Source organism: Leiobunum rupestre, chromosome 2 (assembly GCF_980474605.1).
Source record: "Leiobunum rupestre chromosome 2, qqLeiRupe1.1.hap1, whole genome shotgun sequence".
NCBI classification, from domain to species: Eukaryota; Metazoa; Arthropoda; class Arachnida; order Opiliones; family Sclerosomatidae; genus Leiobunum; species Leiobunum rupestre.
Window position 1 is genome coordinate 73,886,391 of NC_143385.1, and position 11,049 is coordinate 73,897,439.

Here is an 11,049-nt window from a genome sequence, read left to right on the forward strand (position 1 = left end):
ATTTTAAATGCCACACAATAGATTTTAAATGCCACACAATAGATTTTAAATGCCACACAATAGATTTTAAATGCCACACTTTAGATTTTAAATGCCACACAATAATTTTAAATGCCACACAATAGATTTTAAATGCCACACAATAGATTTTAAATGCCACACAATAGATTTTAAATGCCACACAATAGATTTGAAATGCCACACAATAGATTTGAAATGCCACACAATAGATTTGAAATGCCACACAATAGATTTTAAATGCCACACAATAGATTTTAAATGCCACACAATAGATTTTAAATGCCACACAATAGATTTTAAATGCCACACTTTAGATTTTAAATGCCACACAATAATTTTAAATGCCACACAATAGATTTTAAATGCCACACAATAGATTTTAAATGCCACACAATAGATTTTAAATGCCACACAAGAGATTTTAAATGCCACAGATTAGTTTCCGAGAAAAGTTGGTGGGGTAACTTAACTGCAGCTCCCATTTTTGGGTAACAAATTTAATCAACCTTACTGAAATGAAACGTCAATACGAACTCATGCACGTGGGTTAAGACAGTCTCAGATAATCTGTACACCGAGTTCATGCATTTAGCACTATTAAAGGTACAATTTTTCAAGAGTTCGCGAGTTCCATTTAGCACTGTCAAAGGTACGGCAGTGTACACCGAGTTCACAGAGTGTCTTGCCCTTCGCTCATGCAACTACAATAGTTTTGACTGCGACTAGTTAGTTTGTTTGATAATTAGTAAAATAAATGAGGGGCTATATTAATGTCAGTCCCCCTAAATCTAAAATAATAATTATAATACAAATCAGCTAGGCTAATACCCAAGGCACCACCTTAAGCCTAAGTCATCGAGCGACTTTTAAAGCCTTTAATTCAGGTGGCCGGGTTACAATGCGAAGCAGGATGGTGGTCCACAAAAACTGAATAACGTCGTTAATGAGGAGCAACGTGATGACTGAACTTATGAATGCAACGTCAATAGAAACAATTTTTCGTAACAAGGTGGCCCTGTGGCCAGTTAGGTTTCCTTAAAACCAGAGCTTAGGGTGAAAGGTGGCAGATTTATTTTAATTGGTGGCAAAATCAAAAATTTTGTATACAAAATGACAACGTCTATCAGAAAAAAACGCCAAGCACTGTGACAACCAATTTTGCGTATGCGACGTTAAAAATATAAAATATTGATAACCCTTTAAAATGTGACCACTTTTGATTTAATTGTAGAGTTTTTAATTTTCCGGAAAAAATAATCGGAAAAATAAAAAAAAATTACATATTCTTAATTTTAAGGGTTTTTATTCTAGCCTAGTCTAAGATGTTTAGTTTTTCTAGTGGATTCAACCAAATGAGGCAAAAATGCCACGAAATTTTAATTTGCGAACAATATTAGGCGAATCAAGGAAGGAAAATCTATTTAATTTTTCGGGGCTAGATTAACGATGGTCCCGGGTCCCCGAATGCATTTATATACTCTTACCATTTTGATTTGAATGCGATAATGCGACTAGATGCGACGGTACTTTTAGAAAGTGCGACAATGAATAAATAGGGAAGGAATTAATTTTTTCTAGACACTTATTTTAATTTCCCGAGATTTACGATATTTATTTTTAAATTCCCAAGATTTAGTATATTTTTTTCCATTTCCCGTTATTTTGAATATTTAATTTTAAATTCCCCAGATTTACTATATTTTTTCAATTTCCCGTTATTTTGAATATTTAATTTTAAATTCCCAAGATTTACTAAATTTTTCCAATTTCCCGTTATTTTGAATATTTAATTTTAAATTCCCAAGATTTACTATATTTATTTACAATTTCCCGTTATTTTGAATATTTAATTTTAAATTCCCAAGATTTACTATATTTATTTACAATTTCCCGTTATTTTGAATATTTAATTTTAATTTCCTGGGATTTACTATATTTTTTAAATTCCCTTAGGCTTACTATATCTATTTTTAATTTAATTTTAATTTCAGCGAACATTTCTTAAGTGGTTAGGGATTTCAATTCCAGATGGCGTTGTCTATTGATTTATTTCCATTATGTAATTTAATGAAACAACCATTTATATTTGTGATGAAGAATAAGGCATTACTTTTTTTTTCAACAAATTTTTCTATGATTAAAAACTCATAATGGTTTTCATCCATATGTTTGCCAATAGATGGCGTCAGACGTTTGGGTTCAAAATCAATTATAATCAATAACACTAAAGTTATATGTAAATACATGTTTAAGACAAATATATGATTCTTTATACATGCTTTTCATAATATATTAATATCATATAATGCAATAAAAATAATGCAACGTGACGTGACGAAATGTAATGTGATGTACTTTGATGTATGTGTTATGTAATGCGATGTTTTGTAATGTAAGATGAAACAATGAGAAAATGTTTGATATTTTGAAGACATTTGGTATTTTTTTTAACTACAACACGAAATCTTGGTTTCAGAGGGAGTACAGTTTTGGATTACTCTATAATTATTTTGAAAGCTTTCAATCTTAGAAAAAAGACTAAAAACTTTGATTTTGTTCTGTTGCTTGTATTTCAAAGCAAGCAAAATACCAATTTTGTTTTGAAACTGCTTCAGAGCTCGGCTGCTGATCTGCAGAAAACTTGCCAACTGTTAGAATTCGGGATTTTCAAGTGGTTTTCAAGATTTCTGAAATAATTTTCCTAAAGAGTGTATAGGATTTTTACGAATGTCAGACCCCTCTGTTAGTAAACACTTTGCTACGGTTATGGACAATTTTTCATAGGTAATAGCAGAAGCGATTGAACTAGCGGAATCGTGTAAGCATATTTCAAAACGTTAAAAGCGAGCGAAACGAAATCCTGCCAAGCTTTCTTCAGATGAAAGAATTGAAGATGCACTTAAACGTTTCCCAGTAACGGTTTTCAACAAATCAGTTGGTACCATAATTCCACAGTTAACCACACACTCCCATAGTATGGACACTAACAAATGATAACCTTTTGTTCTTTACCCTTACCATTTATTAAACATAATGAGTAACTTGAAAGTGCAGCCAAAGTGTCAGAACTATAATAACACCAGATATAAGTGTAACTTAAACCGTTTCTTCCGCGGTAGATAAAGTTCATTTTCGAAGCTCAATCGAATAAAAAACTTCTTAAGGAATTCCATGACATAATATAGGTTAGTAGTAAAAACGCGAACAAGTAAAGAGACCAAGAAGTGGGGGAGAAAACTAAGCTTTAATATAGGTTAAGTGATTAAGCGGGAATAAGCATTGAACATGAAACTTGTCAGAAACTTGACTTTAATGAAAACGTACGGTAAACCTTATCGATATACACAATTTATAAGAAGCTCATTATAACATATGCACATGTGTCAAATAAGAATTCTTAATAGAAGGCGCTATATAGAACGTTTTATGAACTATTTTTATTTCAGACGAAAATATTTACAGGTTAATTAATACAGATTATTTTATAGTCATCCAACGAAGCCCCTGGAGGGAATGGGTTCACTGTAGACGCGGCATTACCGCGATTCACTAAATTAGGTATTGAACTGAACGAGGCACGGATCCTACGCGTGTTAGCTCCTAACCCTCGCGGCCAAAGCCTGGGTATTGGCCAAGGGAGGGGCTGTTGAAGAAGAACCCAAATAAGAAGGAGCGAGAAGATCCGTACACGTGACAATTTGATCAAAGACAAAACATTTAGCCGTTTTCCGTCTTCCTGGGACAGTCCAGGCGGCCTGTATACACGTTTCAAGATATCGTTGACGGCACTGTGGTGAGAAAGACGACCTGAACTCTTCATCTTAGCTGAGGTCATGAGTACACCAATAGGAAGGCACCCAAATGAATACCAACGGTTACGCGAAAGGAGTCTTCGGTCAGATGGGTTCCCAGAGAAGGTGACGGAAGAGCATTATGCCACGCACCGGACTCCACCGAAGCACCGCGGGAAGACGCACTTTGTCACGATCGGATGAAACTTCTTTAGACAAAAACTTAGAATTTAAGTCGAAATAAAAGGTCTTGAAGAAAGATAAAGTCGTTGAGGACTACATACGTGCTAACATCCAAAGAAGAATCTCCAGATGCCAGATATTCAATACCGACTTCATACTGGACGCACCAAGAAGCAAAAAGTGCTGGCTCCAATGGGTATTAAAGATATGAGGGGGCAGGGGCGTACCGAAGAGAGTACGTTTGGGGGGGGGAGGTAAGTGAAATTTGCCAAGTAAAAAACAAAGTTTGTCAAGTTGTCTAAGTTTGGATTGTTGCGGTAGATTTCAATTTAAATGTTTCATTAAAATTATAATCAGTGGCGCCATCCGCTGTTAGCGGCGGGAACTATATACTATACAATTGAATTAATAGTACTAATGTACCTTGAAAGTTATAGATGGCGCCACCCGTATAATGATGAGTTGACGGCAACTCGAAATTTCAGAATTTGTTTCGCGTAACCACGACTACCGAACGCGCCTATGTCATTCTAGCGGTACTATTCCCAATTCAATGGCGAAAACGGCTCGGCGTCCAAGGTTCTTACAAGCGGCACTATAGCTCGGCGTCTAGTTATAGTGAGTGAAGCTTTGCGTACTCTCTTTATATATAAAGCGAGGTACACGAAGAAGAAAAAAGAGATTGAACGATGCTACAGTAATTTAAAAATCCCATCAAAACCGCTTACTATTTTCTCGTCGTGTATCCCGCTGTAGTAAAAAATAGATACGTTTCATCCGGACGAATACTAGTTGTTGTTTAACTGAACTGCTTTGTATAACTGGAATTATTCATACGCAAATATAACATAAACAATTCAAACACTTGTTACTGAAATATTAACCTAAGAACAACCGACACTGTATCACACGTTATCTTTACCCAACGCAACTTTAGGAATATTGGCTTGTGAAATTTTATAATATTCACGACTTACCTAATTTACCCTAAGTAAAAAAAACTGTAACATCTATAGAACTTAAAACTAGGTATTTTTATAAATTTTATACAGATTGCCAAATTTAACGTAGAAAATTAACACTGAAATAATAACGAACAACCGATATTCTCTATCACGCGTCTATCTGCCTTTGAATTTTAATAGGTGCTGTAGGAAAAATGACTATTTAAAAAGCTTTTACCACAAGGCTGAACCGACACACTAGCTGCCTAGCATAGAAATTAGGTCTTGCAAGTTATACATAAGGAGAAGCAACTACATAGAAATCTCAAACATAGTTAATGACTTTAGGGAAGTAAATTGCTGGGAAATTCTAAATGATTTGTTGCAACATCGTTTACCATCGATTTAGTAGTTTTTTTAGTTAACTAACATGTTTCAAAATTTTCATCTGGCCAAGTCCACCTCGATTTGCCAACTCTATAAAGCTTTGGGGGGGGAGCCTCCCACAGTCCCCCCCCCCCAAAGGTACGTCCCTGTGAGGGGGCCTTGTTGCTTTGACGAAGAAATAAGTACAAATTAAAAATTTAATTCAACACGCGACCGCCCATATTAAAAGCATTGAAAAAGGAGATTTTAAGTAAGACTTTAGCGTCCTGGTGGGGGAGATTAACATATTGATGGGCGCGTGAACCACGGCTTCAGCTTCCCCATGAGTACCGTAACTAAGCTCCGTTGGGCGAAGTTGAGGGCTAAGAGTCGGCATTAAGTGCGCGCACCATAATTTGGTGACCAGACGGCTACTGGTAATGCTCACAGCGATTGGCCGAAATTCGTCTTATTTTTTTTAAGGGCACAAGGACAGATATCCAATGGTATTAGACTGGCGAGCATCAGGTGGCAGAAGTTGGTGATGGCCTTGAAATGATAATCACTAACGACGTAAGACAATCCAATCCACTTGCCCAACCAGGCGGGAAGGACAAATCGGCAGCCCAGGCCTTAGATTACGAAAGGCTAAGACAAGGAAGATAAGTCAAATTGGCGGCTTCAAAATGATAATTTGATGATCAGTGCCAGAGGGATACTTGGCTTATAAAAATCACCGGTAGCGGAATCAGTGGGTGCGAAAGAGTCTTCCGAACAGACGACGCGTACGTACGACAACGGAAATGTCTCCGTCGGTGAGCTAAGCTTCAACGATCTTACCGATATCTCTTCTGTGGGAATGAACTTTACGCCTTTCTGAGGAGTGGCGCAAAACGGAAGGGAGAACCCGTGATGTTACGCTTAACTGGGGTTTCAAGGGATACAGGTTTTAACTCTGAAACGAAGGGAATTTCACATGCCGAAGAAAGCGGAATAAAGCCCTCCAAGACTGCAACAAGTTATCCTTAGCGATGTTATTAATAACGGTCGATAGAGCACCGTTAGGGATTCGACGAATAAAGCGATGGGAGGACTTTAAGTCGGCAATGACGGTGAATAGGTCACCAACTCCATTATCCGTGGAAGGCGAAGAAGATGAAGGGACCCTAGCCTCGGCGGATGGCTTAACGCACTTGGAGGACCGACCATAATGACCGTTCAGACTTTTAAACTACATTCCGCAATGAGAACAAGGAAACCAAGTCGTTTATGAATACATGCTAAATAGTTGAGATTGCACAAAATTATTCAATAGAATCGCGGGTCCAGCAGAACAGCGAGACATAAAATCAATTAACAGGAACCAAAAAAAGACGGGACGGACAAGCAATGATAAGTCGCACAAATAGCATCATCACGTAGAAGTTTCAAAAAATTACAATAAAACGAAATACCGGCACAAAAATACAAGATTAAAAATGAAAAAATAACGGAACCCCGCAAGCGACACCCCTATAAATAGCCCGAGACACCATAAAAACGAGGTGGCAGTGGCGCCGCCAGCAATAGGCACGAGTAGGCACGTGCCTACGTGGAAAACTAGAGGTTGCCCCAAATTTATTAAAAAAGGGGGCCCTATTTTTCATATTGGTACATTTTCCGTAGCCGATTTAATAGGGAAATTGCTGAAAATTTTCAAACTTGTGACTATCAACTAATGCATGCACATATTTTATGGGTTTATATTTACTCCATTTAAAAGGGATAATACCCACTGTATAAGACCAGGGGGTAAGCAAAAACGCAACTGGTGCCTTACGCGGCCGTCACTTCTCCTCCCGCTGTGGGGGAGTTACGCGCGTGGCTAGACGAAACACGAAATCACACAGGTGCGACAGAGATAAAAATAAACAAACACAGAACCGTCCCTTGGGTAGGGCGAGAGGGGCAGGGGCCCAGGGCGCCAAAATTTTAGGGGGTGTTGAGGTTAACGGTAATAGTTAGTGTAGAGAGCTGTTGGCTCGATCGTGTGGCATGCAGGGCTTGCCACCACCCTCCTACGCATTGTAACCCGGCCACCTGAATTAAAGGCTTCAAAAGTCGCTTGATGACTTAGGCCTAAGGTGGTGCCTTGGGTATTAGCCTAGCTGATTATTATTATTATTATTATTATTAAAATCGATGATTTTCATTTAAATTAGATATTGAAAATTTAAAAATTTCTACTTAAGGTTCTGGCGGCGCAGTTTTGATTTTTGGCCCAGGGCGCCATTTGGACTAGGTACGGCTCTGAACAAACAACAAGCTATCTTGTGACTAGATTTAAGGCTTGTATATAGTTCTCTTCGCTATATTTTGATGACTATTGTGAAATAACCGTCAGTAGCAGAGATGTAGACATGTAGTGTATTATTTCACTCACTTTCTTTTTTTATTTCGTGCCTGCCCTATATGGGGGCGGGGCAAGAAATATTGCCTTTACTCAATAGTGGTACAACTAGATGGTTAGCTCGTAAGGCGTTAGAGAACCATTCGACATTGTAGAGAGGTCTACGGGTAACCTCTCTGAAATAACTAGCTAATGTTTAATGTTTATAATAGTTATTTTTATCTCCTGATATAATAATGCATAAATATTTTCACACAAAGTAAGCGTTATTTACATTTTTGAAAGCATTTCAATTTTTAATAGGCCTTAATTGGCTGTATCACTCGGCGACTAACAAGGAGACATCCCGAAGTGTAACCCACCGATTTTGTTCAAACTCGGGGGAAATGTTTTTGACAACAACAAATGGAAATTTTCCCATTGAAAATAACATGGGATTCTGACCGATTCCTAGGGCCCCCCCCTGTGAATAATTTGAATAAATTTCAAAATTTCGAAAATGCCAAAAAAAGAAAAAATAAATAAAAATTGACAATTAAAACATCAAAAAAGATCAACTTTTGATCAATTTGAGTTCAAAATCCCATGTTATTTTCAATGGGAAAATTTTATAATTTGTATTGTCAAAAACATTTTTCGTTGCCATGGCAAAACGGTTGCCCATTTTTAAATTCCTTTTAGGATTTTTCATCATACATGAACGTCTACCAATCCCCCGAGTTTGAAAAAAATCGGTGGGTTACACTTCGGGATGTCTCCTTGTAAGAGGAATTCGCCGAGAGTTATTAGTCTTTAGTCACATAATAATTTACGTTGTCAATGGAGAAACAGACTATTATTAAAAAAATGCATTAGGTAAATAGGTAGTGTCATACTTAGGTTTATTATGTTACATATGTTTGAAGTAAATATATTAAAAATTAGTGGGCAAGAGCGGGCCCCAAATTGTAGTGCCTTTGTGGGAAAAAATCCTGGCGGCGCCACTGCGAGGTGGCCAAAATAAACCCGAGAAAACCGAAAAACCACCCAGAAGATGTGACGCACTTGACAAGCCTAGATTATAGGTTATGAATTTGACGTGATGGTGACGGGTCTCGGAAAACGATTGAAGCTGTGTAAAATGATAACGTGTCTTGAGTTAATTTAAGAAATCTATGTCATCACACACATAGAAAGATGTCTGTTACTGAAACAAAGCTATTTCCCGAAAATAGATTTGAAAGGTAAAATAGTTTTTCATTGATTGAAGCAATTTATCATTATTTATTTTCTATGTTTTGCGAGTACACTAAACGAAATGGCGGTATTTACTTTCCCCTATAAACCCACACCAAAGGAACTATTTTCTTACACTTCCAAATAAAATCTGGCAGTCTGCATCTGCTACCTTTATTGGCATGTCGTTTAACCAAGAGCAAGAATACATTTAGATGCTAGTGTAATTTAGTATACGCATCTGGTACCATCCTTGCATACTTCGCAACCCAAATTTTTCAACTTTTTGAGGACCAAATGTAAAATAGCGATCACCTGTACCAAAGAGTGGCACGAAAAATCGAAAGCGAAGGAGCTTCCCCTAGAAAGTATGAGATGATCTAGTTTATAATATCTATCTTGATAATATCTTCTCATAAACTTGGTATGCCAAGAAAATATTTCAATAAACTTTTGTCGTACACAAGCAGAGGATATAAAGAAATGTGTATTTTCGAACTGACTCTCTACTCGAAATAAAAGTTACCTAATTCTACTAAAGTGCCCGGAATTTATTACTTAAAAAGATCAATGAAGCTTCGTTGATTGGATTGTAGGTGGAGTTAGTCGATTTAAGGTGGCGACAGTTACAATAAATGGTGCTACTCAATTTATATTTACTCTATTTACAATGGAATTGATAAGGAAGTATACGGCCGTAAGGTAAACTTCCAATGGGAAACTTTTTTCTTATAGAAGTTTACTGAAAATCAGAACTATCAAAACGAGAGTAGGTGTCATTGCGGTGCTACGCTTTTCCAAGGTAGCGCCTATGACCTTACGTCTGCTGCTGGCAAGCTATTAAAAAGACTTAAATCTGGTACAAAAAAATAAAATAAAATGAACCTTTTATAACTTCGAATTTATCTCATCACAACCCGCAAATACGCGAAATTGCGTACCATGAAAAATGTTACGCTAATTGCTACCAAACGCTAATAGCATCTGCTTTTACGTTTCCTACCTAGTTTTCCCAAGCATGTGGTCAGAAATAAAAAAACCGGTGCTCCAAGCAATCAAAAAGCCCACTACATCAGTAGTCTCACCAGAATGCCCTGTGCTAGAGTCCTCAGCCAAGGGCAGCGAGAGAACCCTGCTACTGACAGTCACATCAGCTGACGCAATACACCTACCCTCCAAAAGGCGAAGCAATGAAGCGAACCTTCCCCACTTCGTGCACAGCTGTAGAAATAAGAGTGGATGCTCTAGCATTTCCCACCGACGCCCCTTAAGGTAGAGAGCCAAGCCCTTCAGAAAAAGCCACCAAAAGGCAGAGAACGGGCCCACTGCAGCCCAGTGCAACCCCACACAACTGGAACCGGAGCCCCGGTAGGAACCCAAAAGGAGTGGAAGCAAAGGCCACTGCGCTAACCAATTCCGTTGAGGTGCCAAAGACGCCTGGACCCTCTCCGTTAGCTTGAGCCAAAACCCACTTTCCAATCCCTACCTAACCGAAGTTTGTGATAGGACCATTTGATCACGGCTAACAATTTCCAGTGCGCCACCGCCCTTACGGGTTACAAGAGCTGGATTCCAATTCCCCGTTAAAGCCACCAGTTATTTCTAACCGTGACCCGTTAAGGACTAGTTTTCGACAGCAACGAAAAGAGGGAGTAGCAGTACCTTTCGGTGGTGAATATTTTTTATTAGTTCATGCCCATATTTAATCAGGCTAGACCTGGAGCGTAGCGAAGCACTTAGGTGGGGGGGGGGAGATTAATTTTTGCCAAGTCAAAGCCTAAAAATTGCCAACTTCATGGAATATATATTTCACTATCAACTGTCTAATTAAACTCGTAGTAAATGGCTTTGATTAAATTATTTCAATACAAATAAAAAATCTAATGGATTACGAAAAATATTTCGTGTAAACACAGTTTTAACGTAAGCGAAAAGTGTTTGGCGGCTCGGTTTGCCGAGTAGTTACGAACTTCTGACGGATAGAGCATTCTCGGTGTGGGAATTCATGGGAAATTTACTTTCCAGCAATGGGAATGTAATATTAAAACACTGGCAACACTGCAGTCGTGCGACTGCTTTCAATTAAGTAATATTTCTATAGAGTATCGCTCTGAAGCTTTGAGCTATGGCCGCCAATATG